Source organism: Lissotriton vulgaris, chromosome 11 (genome assembly GCF_964263255.1).
Source record: "Lissotriton vulgaris chromosome 11, aLisVul1.2, whole genome shotgun sequence".
Classification (NCBI taxonomy): Eukaryota; Metazoa; Chordata; class Amphibia; order Caudata; family Salamandridae; genus Lissotriton; species Lissotriton vulgaris.
Window position 1 is genome coordinate 156,546,223 of NC_141699.1, and position 16,225 is coordinate 156,562,447.

Below are 16,225 nucleotides of genomic sequence, written 5' to 3' on the forward strand. Positions count from 1 at the left end.
GTTGCTGTATAGTAGAAATTTGGCACGTGTGACCAGGTGCCATTTTTTTTTGGGTCATCAGTACACATAAGAACTTACGTCCTGAAGATGGTCTTGGAGATGCCTTCACAATTCAGCCTGAAACGTCGACATTTTGACCCATTTTCTTTGTCATCAGTGTTTCAGGAAATGTTCATTGTATAGCCAATGATGTGATCCAATATGTGAAATGGGTTACCGCAAAAGTCTTCCTGACAGAAAGATCTATATGAAAGAAAGGTCATGGGGGCGTGGCTTGGGCGCAGATGGCGATGGTCGCCTGAGAGCTCGGCTCCGGGACTGAGCCCGTGATTATCCTGTAAATCGGAGGCTGTGGGGCACCCAGACCCCAGCATTCTGCTGATCGGCCCGACGGAGACCTGCCGGGGCCCCTGGCGGAGTCCGAACGGGCGGTGACCCGGCGGAAAATCGGAGTTTGTGGAACTGCGGAGTGCGACCCAATATGGCGCCCGGACTTCATTGTCCCCTCGGCCGGATCCACTAGACTGATGGAACACCACTAGCAGTGGCGCACCCCCTGCTCTGTCGTCTCACGGAGATGTGAGGAACTGGACATCGGTCGGATCGGATTCTTTCAACGAGGATCGCATTCAGACGGGCAGATGCCCCCGCTATAGTGGATCCCGCACGCGGGCACCTGGAGGTCCCGACGGTGGCCCCACTCCCTACACCGCACTTGGCTACTTTTTCCTGGCCGACCCACTTCCATGGGAGGCGCAACCCTTTGGCGCCGCAGATCATCCGGAGAAGTCGGTGACTCTTACTCCGGGACTCTATCGGCCGCACGGGCCTGCCCGACCTGGCGACGATTGTCTCCGCCTCCTTCCCGGTGCCCTCAGACGACGTGGTGGTGGCACGAGCCGAAGCTGAGGAGGTCCAACAGGCCCTGGAGACGGGGATTTCCGGCACTCGACCTAAGGCCCAGCAACCGGGAGAGTCACAGCCGGCGCTGGCACTCGGAGAAGCCTACTCCTGGACCCGTACGGTGTGCTCCCGGCGACATGGGGAAACCTAGAGGAGCCAAGGGGGCTACCCCTGCCGCCTCAGACTCGGAGTCCCAGGACAAAGAGGAACGTGGGGACCCGGAGAGTTCTGGTGGTGCATCAATGCAGCAGCAATTTGACCGCGTCTTGGAGGCGATTGCGACCACGCGCTCAGCCCTCCAGCAGGACATTGCCCAGGTAGCGACAAGCCTAGGCCTCCTTAGAGTGGATCACGGCAAACTCTCGGACAGGGTCAAGGAAGTGGAGAGCTCGGTGAGAACTTTGGAGCCGGCGCAGCGAACCCTGGCTGCGGCTATGAAGGATGCCCTGTCCCGGATTACGGCCCTGGAGCAGAGAGCGGAGGACGCGGAAGGCCGTAACAGGAGGAACAACATTCGGGTGGTGGGCCTGCCGGAAAAAGTTGAGGATGGCGACATGGTGGCATACTTGGAGGCCTGGCTCCGAGACACGGTGGCCCCGGAGGGTCTATCCTCCTTCTACACCCTGGAGCGCGCCCATAGAGTCCCAGCGAGGCCACCACAACAGGGTCGGACCCCGCGACCGGTGGTGGCACGGTTGTTGCACTTTCGGGACAGGGACCTCATCCTCAACGCCGCCAGACATAATGGTCCATTCAAAGTGGCGAACAGCCAGGTGAACATCTTCCCGGATTACACCTATGAAACTCAACGTAGACGGTTTTCCTTCCTGGCGGTCAAGCGCGAGCTCAGGAGCGAGGGCATCCAGTACTCGCTCCTATTTCCTGCGAGGCTCCGCATAATTGTCGATGACAAGACTCAATTCTTTGATACCCCGGAGGACGTCTGTAACTGGCTCGAACTCTACAGAGCAGGGAAAGATGGCTTCAGCTCCTCATCACAGCAGGCGGCGGAGCCGGAGCAGAGACGGCGGTCTAAAAGAATTCGGAGTCGCCGTGGCCGCTCAGGCGGACCCTCGACTGCGGAGACATCGACGGAGCGGAAGGGAGTGCTGGAAGTGTTGTCTACGCTATCTGGATCACGGAACGAGGCCATTGAGGAGGAAGCGGACCCTGGTGACGAGGGGGTGCCAACGGACTCCGAGGAATCGGTGACTGATAGCGTCCATACGCCGGTGATCACACCGAAATCGGTGGAGGACCTTCTAGATGGACAGGGGTAACGGGGTGAGCTACTTCCTTTTGGGAGGGGGCCCGGCACGGGGGTGGTGGGTGCCGACACTTGATGCTGACTCCCGGGGGAAAGGGGGGGGGGTGCCTTGTTTTTGCCCCGAGCATGGTTGGCACTGTTTTGGGCTTATCTTAGTCTTGGTGGCCTGAGCGCCGAGGGCCCACTGCCTCCGCCCGGCCCGCACCTGGTCCTTAAGGCCTTCCTACGGTGGCGACCGCAGGATTAGTAGGGAATAGTGGGTGTTTGGAGGGTAAGGTTTGGATGGGAACTAGATGGTGCTATTTGGGTCCTGTTCTGGGGGGGGCGGATGGGGGTTTGGTTCATATTTGGGTTGTTAAGTCTTGGTTGGGGAAAATGGCCGCCATCAGTGCTGGGATGATTGATGTCCTTTCTTTGTTGGGACCCAGGTGGGGAGGCTTTGCGAGAACGATCTGGGACAATGGCTAATGTTGCTAATCTGAAATGTGTTACTTGGAACGTGCGGGGGCTTCATACCATGTCTAGGCGGCACAAAGTCCACGCTTATTTAGTGCGTAGAGGGGTACAAATGGCGCTGCTGCAGGAAACACATCTGAACAAGGCGGAAGGGGCGGCGCTACAGCGTAGATGGAGGGGGCAGGTCTTTTGCACTTCGTACTCCGCGTATGCCAGAGGGGCGCTGATTTGGGTCAGAGCTGGGGTTCCCTTCCAGGTCACGAAAACAATGATAGATCCAGAGGGGCGATATGTGGCCATTTCGGGCACCTTGGGAGGGAGAGACCTAAACGTTTGCTGTGTGTACGCTCCTAATGTAGACCAGACTGCCTTCCTCTCCAGGTTATCGGGCTCGTTGGCCCACTTCTTCTCCGGGCCCCTCCTGCTCGGTGGAGATTTCAATTCGGTAGTGGATGTGGACACTGACCGATCGCATCCACCCCTACCTGATTCTCCGGTTCGCCATGTGGCTAAGGGTCGTAGGGACTGGCAGACTCACTGGGGTTTAACGGATATCTGGAGGGTGCAGCACCCCACAACTAGGGACTACTCCTACTTCTCGAGCCTCCATGAGTTGCACGTCAGACTGGACGGGTTCCTCGGCTCGCCAGAACTAGTTTCGGCAGCGGTCCGGTCTGAATATTTGACCAGGACCATATCAGATCATAACCCCCTCCTGCTGGACCTTCGTTGGTTCCCCGGGGTGCCTGCGGTGCCCACCTGGAAGTTACGGCCCGAGACCCTTGAGGACAATGTTTTCAGAGCGGACCTAGGCGATAAGATCTCGGAGTACTTTGCGTCCAACGGTGGTACCGCGAGCTCGAGAGCACTAGAGTGGGACGCTTTTAAGGTGGTGGTGAGGGGATACTGTATTTCTAAAAAGGTCGGCATGAGGCGAATCATCCTCGCCGACCTAGATGCAGCGGACCGGAAGCTCCGCGAGCTGGAACTCCGCCGCCCCGGGCGCCCTGAACTACAGATACGCGCAGCGGAGGCGAAGGAGGCGGTAGCGGCGGAGGTCGAGCGGCTCCGCTGTTTTGACTACAAGGCCTATACGGTTCGGTCCATCGCAGAGGGGGATAGATCGAGCTCGCGGCTGGCATGGCTAGCCAACCCTACGCGCCAGTCCTCACTGACGACGTCCATGCGCAAGGCAGACGGGACTGTGGTGTGCACTCAGCCTGAGATTCTGAGTTGCTACCGGCAATACTACGAAAGTTTATACCGCAGTCGCTCTACCCGAGACCCTGATTTGCTTAATAATTATCTGCAGCCTCTGGAGCTCCGAACAGTGGAGCAAGACGTGGCGAAAGCCCTGGGGTCCGACATAGAATTGGGAGAGATCCGTAGCGCCATTAAAAAGATGGCGAGGAATAAGACCCCGGGCCTGGACGGCCTTCCGGTGGAGTTCTATGCAGCCTATGCTGATCTCCTGGCCCCTAGGTTATTGATAGTCTACAGAGAGGCGAAGAGGCTTGGGCGACTCCCGGGCTCGATGTGCGAGGCCTTGGTGGTTCCCCTCCTCAAGCCTGGAAGGGACTCATCCGATCCGGGGTCTTACCGTCCCTTATCAATGCTGACGGTTGACTATAAAATACTGAGCAGCATCTTGGCCTCGAGGCTACTGGGGCACATGAGCTCCCTGGTACATGAGGACCAAGCTGGATTCATCCCCAGGCGTAACACGACCATGAACATTCGCAGGTTGTTCCGCTTGCTGGGAGAACCGCTTGTGGACGCCCCGTGCCCAGTTGTCTTATCGGTAGACTTAGAGAAGGCTTTTGACAGCCTGGAATGGGACTACCTTGGTACTGTGTTACGGAGGTTCGGTCTCGGTGAGGGCTTCATCAGGTGGACCAAGGTTCTGTATGCCTCTGCATCGGCCAGGGTCCGGGCGGGACCGCTCATCTCCTCACAATATCCGGTGGAGAGGGGCACGAGGCAGGGATGTTCATTATCCCTGCTTCTCTTCGCGCTGGCGGTGGAGCCGCTCGCACTGCACCTCCGGTCGGGAGCCCATTATACGGGCCTGTGGACTCCTTCGGGCCCGCACCACATTTCACTGTATGCAGACGACCTGCTGCTCTTCCTCGAGGACCCGTTCGCTGCCTTACATGGAGCTGCAACGGCGCTCACGGAGTTTGGGGAGGTCTCGGGCCTCCGGGTGAACTGGACTAAGACCTGTCTTTTCCCAGTTCGCAGGGGCACCCCTAGCCCTGCTCTCAGCAGGGAGATTAGATGGGAACCTGACTGCTTTAAGTATCTGGGGGTGTACGTCTATCATGAACCATCTGACCTCCTGGATGGGAACATTGCCCGCGGCACTCGAGCACTTCGAGGCAGCATGGACTTCTGGGCCACGCTACCGCTTTCGGTGGCAGGGCGGATCGCTTTGCTCAAAATGGTGGCGCTTCCCCGGTTGTTATATTATTTCCGGACGCTGCCAATATGGGTCCCACCGGCCACGTTTCGACTATTACGGTCTATGATAGTCGGATTCCTCTGGGGCTCGGGCCGCCGGCGGGTGGCCCTCAAGACCCTGATGAGGCCGAAGGATGAGGGTGGGCTTGCAGTGCCGGACTTTGAGAAGTATTATTTGGCAGCGCAGCTCCAGACCTTCACCCAGGAGATCGCCCGGGAATTCCGGGGCCCAGAAGACAGAAGGGGTACGGGTATAGCCAGGCATGTTCTCTCCTTCATAGCGCTGCGACAACACTTGGCCTTACAGGACTTGTCGCTTGAGGAGCGGACCGTTCGCCTGTGTTGGAACCGAGCTCACGCCCGGGGCCACCTGAGAACACCGTATGCGCCCGAAATACCTTTGGGGATGCTGACGGCTCTGCCCCATGGCGGCGATTGGTCGCGGTTGGCGAACTGGGAGGACGCAGGCTTACAGCTGATAGGTGACCTATACGAGGACGGGGCGCTTTTGCCCTTCCAGGAGCTCATCGATCGCTTCGAGATTCCTCGCGGCGACTTTTTGCTGCACTCGGCCCATATCCGAGCGATTCAGGCGCACTGGAAACACGGGCAGGAGGAACCCCCTTTATCTCCGGTGTGCCAATACGTGATGATGTCTGCGGGCACGGTGAAGGCGGTCACCTGCCTTTATGGCAGACTGATCAATGAGGGGCTGGCTCCCCTCACTACTCTGAGAACCCGTTGGGAGGTGGACATTGGCAAAGAGATCCCGGAGACGACCTGGTCCCAGCTGGTGCGGCGAGCCTGGAAGGGCACACGCCACGCCCGCTTTCAATTGGTCCACTACTACGTGCTCCATAGAGCTTATCTGACCCCGGTGAAAATCAGGCGATATTTTGCTACGAATTCAGCGGACTGCCCCAGGTGCCCGGCCCAGGAAGCGGACCTTCTCCACATGTTGTGGGCCTGCCCGGGATTATCATCCTATTGGGTAGAAGTGGGGAAGACCCTGGAGGAGGTGACGGGGAGATCCTTATCGATTGACGCGGCGGTGGGACTCCTGCACTGGTTCCCTCATACCCCCAAGAACAAAATATCCAGCAAGTTCATCGATTTGGGGCTGCTCCTTGCTAAGCGGGAGGTGACCAGGAATTGGAAGGCACGAGCTGGTCCGACGGGAGGCCGGTGGCACAGCGAACTTTTGAAGTGGGCGGCGGGGGAGAGCACACTGAGATACCAGCTAGCTTGGAGGCAGCGTAATGAGAAGGCGCAGGAGGCAGCGCTGGAGTGGGAAACGCTAGTGCAGGCCCTTAGGGATTATTGCGCCCCCCAGCGACTGACAGCGAGGATGCAGCTCGCCCCATGTCCCGTTAGATGATTGAACTTTTCAGCTCTGTTGTTTTCCCCATGGGTCCTTTAGCAGATCCTGTTGCGGTAGTTACCGTGCGCTGATGGCGGGGTTGGGTAGGGGTTACTTTTGGTTTTTAGCTTTTTGAGGGTGGGGTTTTCTTTCTGGGTTTATAGGCTTGTTTGGAAAAGCAGATGACAGACAGTGGATCATCCGGACCAGCTTTGACATCCTGCTGAGCCCCCATTGACTTTCGCCGCCCGACCCCAGGGTTGTGGGCTGAATGGCTGTGTACGAGAATTACGGCGGGGGGACGGAGGGTTATGCTTCATTGATTTTGCCTATTTTATAATGCTGGTCGATTATGTAACGATTTACTGATTCCTGCAATAAAAATATATTTAAAAAAAAAAAAAAAAATGAAAGAAAGGTCATCTCAGTTACCTTTGACTTTATGTGAATTAAAGTTTGTACCCTTTTATGTAACGCAATTTTTTGTATAAACTTTGACTCTTTGAAGTATACACCCGCGAATAAATATATATTTTTTTTTGCTGAATGTAGCTTATTTTTTGCAAAGTATGGGTAAGCACAGCTACATCATCCATTTGGGTGCAGCGCAGGCAGTGAATGATAGGGAAGCAGTGCAGACAGTTACTGAGAGGGAAGAACAATGCAAAGGGTAAATGAGAGGGAAGCACGGCAAAGGGAATGCAGGGAATTAAAGCACAGTGCAGACATCAAGGGAGAGGGTATACCCAGGTACAGAGGGAATGATGGAGAAGCACAGTGCAGACAGCGAGGGAGAGGGGACACCCAGGTACAGAGGGAATGATGGAGAAGCACAGTGCAGACAGCGAGGGAGAGGGGACACCCAGGTACAGAGGGAATGATGGAGAAGCACAGTGCAGACAGCGAGGGAGAGGGGACACCCAGGTACAGAGGGAATGATGGAGAAGCACAGTGCAGACAGCGAGGGAGAGGGGACACCCAGGTACAGAGGGAATGATGGAGAAGCACAGTGCAGACAGCGAGGGGGAGGGAACACCTAGGTACAGAGGGAATGATGGAGAAGCACAGTGCAGACAGCGAGGGAGAGGGGACACCCAGGTACAGAGGGAATGATGGAGAAGCACAGTGCAGACAGCGAGGGAGAGGGGACACCCAGGTACAGAGGGAATGACGGAGAAGCACAGTGCAGACAGCGAGGGAGAGGGAACACCCAGGTACAGAGGGAATGACGGAGAAGCACAGTGCAGACAGCGAGGGAGAGGGAACACCCAGGTACAGAGGGAATGACGGAGAAGCACAGTGCAGACAGCGAGGGAGAGGGGACACCCAGGTACAGAGGGAATGATGGAGAAGCACAGTGCAGACAGCGAGGGAGAGGGGACACCCAGGTACAGAGGGAATGATGGAGAAGCACAGTGCAGACAGCGAGGGAGAGGGAACACCCAGGTACAGAGGGAATGATGGAGAAGCACAGTGCAGACAGCGAGGGAGAGGGAACACCCAGGTACAGAGGGAATGATGGAGAAGCACAGTGCAGACAGCGAGGGAGAGGGGATACCCAAGTACAGAGGGGATGATGGAGAAGCACAGTGCGGACAGCGAGGGAGAGGGAACACCCAGGTACAGAGGGAATGATGGAGAAGCACAGTGCAGACAGCGAGGGAGAGGGGACACCCAGGTACAGAGGGAATGATGGAGAAGCACAGTGCAGACAGCGAGGGAGAGGGAACACCCAGGTACAGAGGGAATGATGGAGAAGAACAGTGCAGACAGCGAGGGAGAGGGAACACCCAGGTACAGAGGGAATGATGGAGAAGAACAGTGCAGACAGCGAGGGAGAGGGAACACCCAGGTACAGAGGGAATGATGGAGAAGCACAGTGCAGACAGTGAGGGAGAGAGAATACCCATGTACAGATGGAATGATGGAGAAGCACAGTGCATTCAGGTGGTGAGGAGGAAGCACAATGCATGCAGACAGTGAATGCGAAGGACGCACAGACAGAGTCTGAATCAGAGGGAAGCAGTCAGTGAGTGAGAAGCAAAGGGCAGAGGGCCTGTGAGGAGGAATCGGCACTGGACTGTGAATGAGAGCGGGAGCAACAGACTGAGAAAGTGAGGTGGGGTAGGACGGGCAGAGCGAGTTAAGAATGAGTAACATATTTATTTATTTATTTATTTATTTATTAATAATATTTCTAGAGCGCGAACAAAGGCCCATGGGCGTCTCGGCGCTAAAATATCTGCAATATTTAACCAGAGAGGGGGGGTCTGAGTTTACTGATTAAAAAGCCAGGTCTTGAGTTGTTTACGAAAGGACCAAAGTGAGGGGCTTGTTTTAATCGAATGAGGCAGAGTATTCCATAGCTTAGGGGCTGACACCAGGAATCTTCTATCTCCCCATGAAACAGATTTGGTACGGGGAACCACAAGATTATGAAGGCTAGAGGAGCGTAGTGTTCTGGGGGGACAGTAGGGGGTCAGATTTTGAATGAGAAAAGCTGGTCCCAGGTTGTGCAAGGCCTTGTACACTATGCAGAAAGTTTTGAATTTTATCCTGTTTCTAATGGGTAACCAGTGTAAGTCTCTGATGGTTTCCGAAGCAGATTGATATTTGGGGATTCTTCCCAGGAGCCTAGCGGCTGAATTTTGAATAATTTGCATTTTGTTTAAGACTCTTTCTTGTGCATTTAGAAACAGTGCGTTACAATAATCCAAGGTGGACAGTACCAGGGAGGTAACCAAGGTTTTGCCAGCTGTATCGGGAAGGAAGGGAAGGATTTTTTTGATGAGTCTCAATTTGTGAAAGGCGGAGTAAGTAATCTGGTTGGCATGTGGGAGAAAAGTGAGGCGGTCATCGAAAATAACTCCCGGATTCCACACCTTGCTAACAGGCTCAGGGGGAGGACCTAGTGACAAGGGCCACCAGCGGGAGGACCATTCCGGGGTCAGATGTCCGAAGATAACTACTTCAGACTTATCGGAATTTAATTTTAGGCAATTGGAGGCCATCCAGTTCCCAATTGCCAACATGCCCAGTTTGAAGTCATCAGCTATTTTATGGCCATCATTCTTGATGGCAAGGACCAACTGAGTGTCGTCTGCATAGGAGGTAAGGCTCATCCCATGTGCTCGAATGGTATTAGCTAGGTCCGACACATAAATGTTAAAAAGTGTCAGACTTAGGGATGAGCCTTGAGGTACTCCACATGGCAGCGACAGGGTGGATGAATGGAAGGATCCCATTGTGACCACCTGAGTCCTATCAGCCAGAAAGGAGGCCAAGAGTATCTTGGCATTTTGTTGGACACCCATGTTTTCGACACGGTCAATCAAAATAGCATACAGAGAGAGTTAGCAGAAACGCCATGCAGGCTATGCATTAGTGAAAAGCGCTGTGCAGTTCATGGGTGGGGAGGTGCTGAGCAGACATTGGGCTGGGGTGAAGTCTCAAGAGTGAGCTGGAATAAGTATCGGAAAAGCACTCTTGGGGTGTGGGAAAGCGCTGTGCATGCAGGAAGGTGGAATGAGTGCTGGACAAGCACTGGGCAGACACCTGTCTTCCTGCTTATTCACTGCCAACACCGTACTTTCCTCCCCCCCCACCCCATCTGCCCTGTGCTTCCCTCCCCTTCACTGCACTCTGCTTCCCCTAGCTCACTCACTGACCTGTCTTCCTCTCCCTCAGAGTCTGCTCTGTGCTTCCATCTCTCACAGTTTGCAATGTGCTTCCGCCCCTCTCCACGGTGCTTACCTGCACTTCACGGCACTATGCTTCCCCTAGCTCACTATCTGTGCTTCTGTCCCTCAGCAATGTGATTCCGTCTCCCTCACTATCTACACTGTGCTTCCTGCTCATTCACTGGCAGCACCGTGCTTCCCTCTCCCTCTGTCTGCCCTATGCTTCCCTCCCCCTTCACTTGTTACCTCCTCATTTACTATCTGAAGTATCTCTTCCTCTACCACAGAGTCTGCTTTGTGCTTTCATCTGTCACCATTTGCACTGTGCTTCCCTCACAGTCACTTCCTGCACTGTGCTTCCTGCCCAGTCACTGCCTGCACTGTGCTTCCATCTCTCGCTGTCAGTGCTGTGCTTCCCTCCCAGTCACTGCCTGCACTGTGCTTCCATCTCTCGCTGTCAGTGCTGTGCTTCCATCCCAGTCACTGCCTGCACGGTGCTTTCCTCCCAGTCACTGCCTGCACGGTGCTTCCCTCCCAGTCTCTGCCTGCACTGTGCATCCCTGCTTCCCTCTCGCACTATTTTCATTATGCTTTCCTTCCAGTCACTGGCTGCCCTGTGCTTCCCTCCCAGTCACTGCCTGAACTGTGCTCATAGGCCAGTCACTGCCTGCACTGTCCTTCCGTCTCTCACTGCCTGGACTGTGCTTCCCTCTTAGTCATTGCCTACCACTGTGCTTCCATCTCTCACTGCCTGGACTATGCTTCCCTCCCAGTCACTGCCTGAACTGTGCTTCCATCTCTCACTGCCTGCACTGTGCATCCCTGCTTCCCTCTCTCACTATTTTCACTATGCTTCCCTCCCAGTCACTGCCTGCTCTGTGCTTCCATCTCCCTCACTATATGTAATGTTTTCTCTTGCCTCTTTGCCCTATGCGCACTTCTCTTCGCTGGCTGCACCCGGATTCTCTCGCCCTCAGTGTCTGCCCTGAGCTTCATTTTCTCTCATTGTATGTACTGGGTCTCACTGCTACTAATAGTGCAAGGGTATCCCTCTCAATAACGGAATATTGTTTTTAGGTCTCCCTGAGTCAGAGCATGCGCAGCTCTGCGAGACATTTTGTAAGGCGGTTTTAAAAGTGCTACCAAAGGCTTGACCACCAGCTTGCGATTACACGCACAATGACGAGCGGAGGCGCCATATGGCTTTCCTCTCTCGTCATGGTGCGTACACATCACACACCACTCGCCAGCCTACTTTCACTTTTCCCATTGCGCGCATGCGCGCGCTCCACTCGATTTCCCAAAGTCTGTTGTGCCTTCTGACTGGTGACCGCTTCCCTGCTTTAATGAGCTTTCTAAAGCGTTCGATCCATAAGCTTTTACTCAGACTCCCCTTTTTTTTAGGCGTCGGTTCCAGGGACTTTTCATTCAGTCTCACTGCCGTCTGACTTTATAGAACGTGTCATTGCGCGCGTGCGCACCACTTGATTTACCAAAGTCTGTTGTGCCTTCTGGCTGGTGACCGCTTCCCTGCTTTAATGAGCTTTCTAAAGCGTTTGATCCATAAGCTTTTACTCAGAGACTCCCCTTTTTTCTTGGCGTCGGTTCCAGAGACTTTTCATTCAGTCTCACTGCCGTCTGACTTTGTAGCACGCGTCATTGTAGTGAGCTATTTCCTGTGACTATGCGCTAATATCATAGTACGGACTCCCTAAAGTCCATAAAAATCTATTAGACCCACCCATGCGACCAATTGTGTCAAGTATAAACTCAGTGACAGACCACTAAGCAAATATGTGGATACGTTCTTACAACCACTAGTAACTGTCCAACAGGCCTACATTAAAGATACCACTTGCATAATAGAAAAAGTGGAAGGCTACCCTTACGACATCCAAAACCAGTGGCTAGTGACGTTAGACATAGAGGCCCTCTACACTAACATCCCCCAGGATGATACCATCAAGATATTAGAGGACCTCCTAAGCACCGGCGAAGGGGACCTAAATAGTCATGCAACTTTTATAATCAAATGTGTGACTATTATTCTGAAAAATAATATCTTCATTTTCAAAAATGATTTCTACAAACAGGTCAAATGCACCAGCATGGGAGCCACCTGTGCTCCCAGTCTGGCCTGTTTGTATGTAGCGGCCTTTGAAAATAAGCACATTTTTAATAATGCAGCTCCTTATTTTGAAAATGTCACCTGTTGGTCGAGGTTTATAGATGATATTTTTTTCATCTGGACAGGAACCGTTGAAGACCTGACCAACTTCATTAGCTGGCTGAATCTCGGAGATGTGAACTTACATTTCACCTCCAAGTATAATAAAGAAAACATTGAATTTTTAGATATCAGCATCATAGATAAAAACGGTAGATTAGGAGTCGAGCTTTACACTAAACCATCTGATCGCAATACTTTATTACATTACAATAGTAACCATCCAAGAAGCCAAAAGGACAATATCCCCTTTGGCCAATACCTAAGGATCAGACGAAACTGTACAGACATCAGAGATTTTAATAGACATGCGGACGTTTTATCACAAAAACTGAAAGAGCGAGGTTATCTAAAACACCTAATCAGAAAAGCTTACAAGCGAGCTAAACATTACAACAGAGACTCCTTGTTTTCAAACGAACCCAAACAAACAGAAATCTCAAATGATAGATTGATATTCGTCACAAACTTTAGTGTAGCTAGCAATAAAGTAAAAAACATAATCAATAGAAATTGGTCACTCTTAAACGACAAAAGTGACACAAAAATCCCAAAACCTATGTTCAGTTTTAGAAGAAATAAAACTGTGAGAAACTGCTTAGTCCACACGTTTAGGGAAGATAAAACTGAAAACCAACAAACTATTGATAAAAGGCCCTTACCTGTTGGCAACTTCCGTTGCAATATGTGCACTAACTGTGAAACACTAATGAAGGTGAATACTATTGAGCATAACAGTATCATACACAGAATAAAAAGTTTTATAAATTGTAGAACTAAAAATGTAGTCTACTTTGTACTCTGTCCATGTAACAAGGCTTACATTGGCGAACATCTAGAGAAATTAAAACGCGGATCACAGAGCACAAGTCAGCCATTAGAACCAAAAAGAAAACAGCGCCACTAGTGGAACATTGGCTGTCCCACAATCATAAGATTGAGGACTTAAAATGGTGTGGCATAGAAGTAATGCAGCATAACCCAAGAGGAGGCGACATTCAGATAAAGAGAAAAAAGAGAGAGCAATTTTATATGTCCCTCTTTAACACCTTTAGGAGTGGCTTAAACAACAAAGAGGAATGGGAAAGACTGATCCTGTAAGACATGCAATTGCTTCAACTCAATGGGGTTCATAAATCTGTATTTAGGTTGTACCATGAACATAGATGTAAACAGTATCCTTTATATTAGTTGAATCAAGTATTTTCGACACTAGATGAATGTTGTAATGACTTTAGGACATGACGATTGTGCATATTTTATATACTGTTTTCTCACTCCAGGATGTAACCCTGTAACGGTTATCATTAATGTATTGTGCCAGTATATAGGGAAAGGATGTGATTTATACAACAACCATGGAATGTTATACCTAATCACCATGTTAACACCTTTAAGCCATACCCGGTTGAAGATAGGGCAATGTATCTTTATATGTTTTGCACAAACATCTTTGTGTCTAATTAAATTGATTTTGCCAGAAATCTTATTTATAATAGGCATAATTGTATGTATACAAAAATCGAAAAACATTTTTTTTAAGGATTTCTTAACAAAATGTGTCATCATCATTTCTAGAATAATGAGAATATGGTGAAGATCAACATGAGATGGGTTAATACAAACATAAAGCTGATGAATTTTATAGGAAGAAAACGGAACTGAATATTTGTCGAGTTTAGATACAAGTAAGGTTCAAACCTCCCCAATCCAACATGGCCGCCAAAGTCGGATCGGGACTCGGAAATCGAACAAAATTGTGCAGTCCGTATTCAAGAAAAAACTAAATATGTGCCCCTTCGGGTACCTCAAGAAGAATAATATACAAATAGAAAATAAACAATTAGGAAATAAACATCAGTCTTCAAAATATAACTCTAATATCATCAGCGTCTTCCGGGTCGCAAGACGATCCTTGAATGATCGGAAAGTATAAAAATCAAAACTTTTACTAAATTATATAGCCAAGAACCCTATACACGGTAAGGGGCAGATAGAGCAATGCAATCCTAAAAAAATATAAAACTTATGAAAATGATATTAATTACTAAACATCTACTTCCGGGTCACAAATGGAAGAGTCAGCATAAATGCTGGTTCCGAATTTCGGTTACTACTTCCCCGGAGGACTTGAACACGAAGGAGCAGGGAGGCCGAATCAATCTACAAAGGTATGTGAGCCCTAACTAGACAGGAGCATCTTGACGCCGTAATACTAATGTCAGGTTGAGTTCTGACTTTGCGCTAACTTATAGTTAGGGTATTTTGCATAGAAATAGCGAGATTCACTTTAGAAGCTCGACCGCATTGATAAGTATTGTGGTAATTATCCCGCATGGCCTAGAATACACTGTAAACATCTGTAGAATTCTTACTAGTAGTTACTGCGTCAATCTCTAGAGCCTACCCCCTAGAAAGGGACCGCAAAGCATGCTCAATAACATCACCAGTAACTGACCTCATGGCGATCGACTGTGTCTCGCGTTCTAAAAAATCTAAAAAGTTAAGAAAGGCATGGACTCTAATGTGTTTAAGTATGTCCTATACTTCATAAGTTATAACTGCCCATCTACGAAGATGAATGCTGACCGAGCTTTTTTTAAACAAGCTTCTGTATATTCACAGTAATATGTGCCAGCAAAAACGTATTAAATAACTATTAGAACTAGCACATTCATCACTGTGTATTCTATTCACTTTAACAGGCTTAAGAAAATCAAGAAGCATTTTTAGAATTCAAGGCACCAGACAAGTGATCAATTAATCACATCGGCCGCATAAAAATGAATACATAAACTCGGTAAGTGGGGGATTTATAATATAATTTAGACTCTACAATGATGGCTTAATCCCAGGAAGAGACTATTATACAATGTGTCCTATTCTATATACAGCGATTCCGAATTGACGAAGGGATCCTGAGCCCTTTTGAAACTGACCTGAGAGTGAATTACGGTGGCTCCTCCGTGTCTAACTACTTTACGTAGTTGCCTTATCACAGGTAAAACAATCATGAATGAAATATAGTATAAATCATCGGATACCTTGGTATACCAGATAGATAACTGTGGAAATTCTTCTCCCCTTATCAAGGTACCACATGATCATAAGAAACAGATGTATACAAGTTTCCAGTTGTTCTAGAAGTCTTTTAAATTTAAATAAAAGCTTCAAAAATTCAGGTATTTGTTTATAAAACTTTTCTTAATTTTGAAGACATAGTCTTCAATCCAACTACCCCCGTTTATTTATCCAATTAATTAAAAATAGGTTTCATGATAAGCATACAAAAGTGTATAAGGGAGGGCACTAAGGGTGGTCCCCACAGAGGAACAGGTCTAGGAGTCCATAGGGCAAAATGAACACTAAAAAGAAAAAGAAACACTATGTATGTATTTCTGTATATCTGCCTAATTACAAGATACCTAAAACACTGTCTTTTAATTTTTTAGATTACAAATCAAATGTTAAAATGTCCTGATGAAGGTGTGACTATTGTAAACGAACACCGAAACGCCGCGTCGACTCTTTCTTTCGACTTTTTTATCACAGATTTTTCACTATGTGAAAGATTTATTTTAATGCATTTTAATAATTTAGATTGTAACCCTTAAGGGAGGTATTATAATAAACTATGTTTTTTACATAAATTTCTTATATCTTTGGTGCATTTGTTTATTTTATAATATTTGGGTATACAGTAAGAAAAGTGTTCTATATATTCATTTGCCACTACAATTTAATTGACAAATTAGGACTTCCCACAGACCAACTCGCCCCCACACGTCTTGTTTTAGTCAGTATTTCTGACCTCATTTAGTAATAACAAACCACAGGGTCTCTTATTTTGCACTGTTCTCCCCCTCCCTGTG

General features: G+C 49.8%; 1 protein-coding gene and 1 long non-coding RNA gene across 2 annotated transcripts in view; one reads left to right on the forward strand and one right to left on the reverse strand.

Moving 5' to 3' along the window:
• The window catches only part of LOC147679441 (P2X purinoceptor 7-like), a 317,897-nt gene that overhangs the window by 235,081 nt on the left and 66,591 nt on the right, over positions 1-16,225 (reverse strand). The gene's annotated exons all lie outside the window — the stretch shown is intronic.
• Positions 14,460-15,357, forward strand: LOC147679443 (uncharacterized). The gene is made up of 3 exons (XR_015300997.1): positions 14,460-14,524; positions 15,059-15,153; positions 15,248-15,357. It is a non-coding gene; the product is annotated as an uncharacterized LOC147679443 (long non-coding RNA).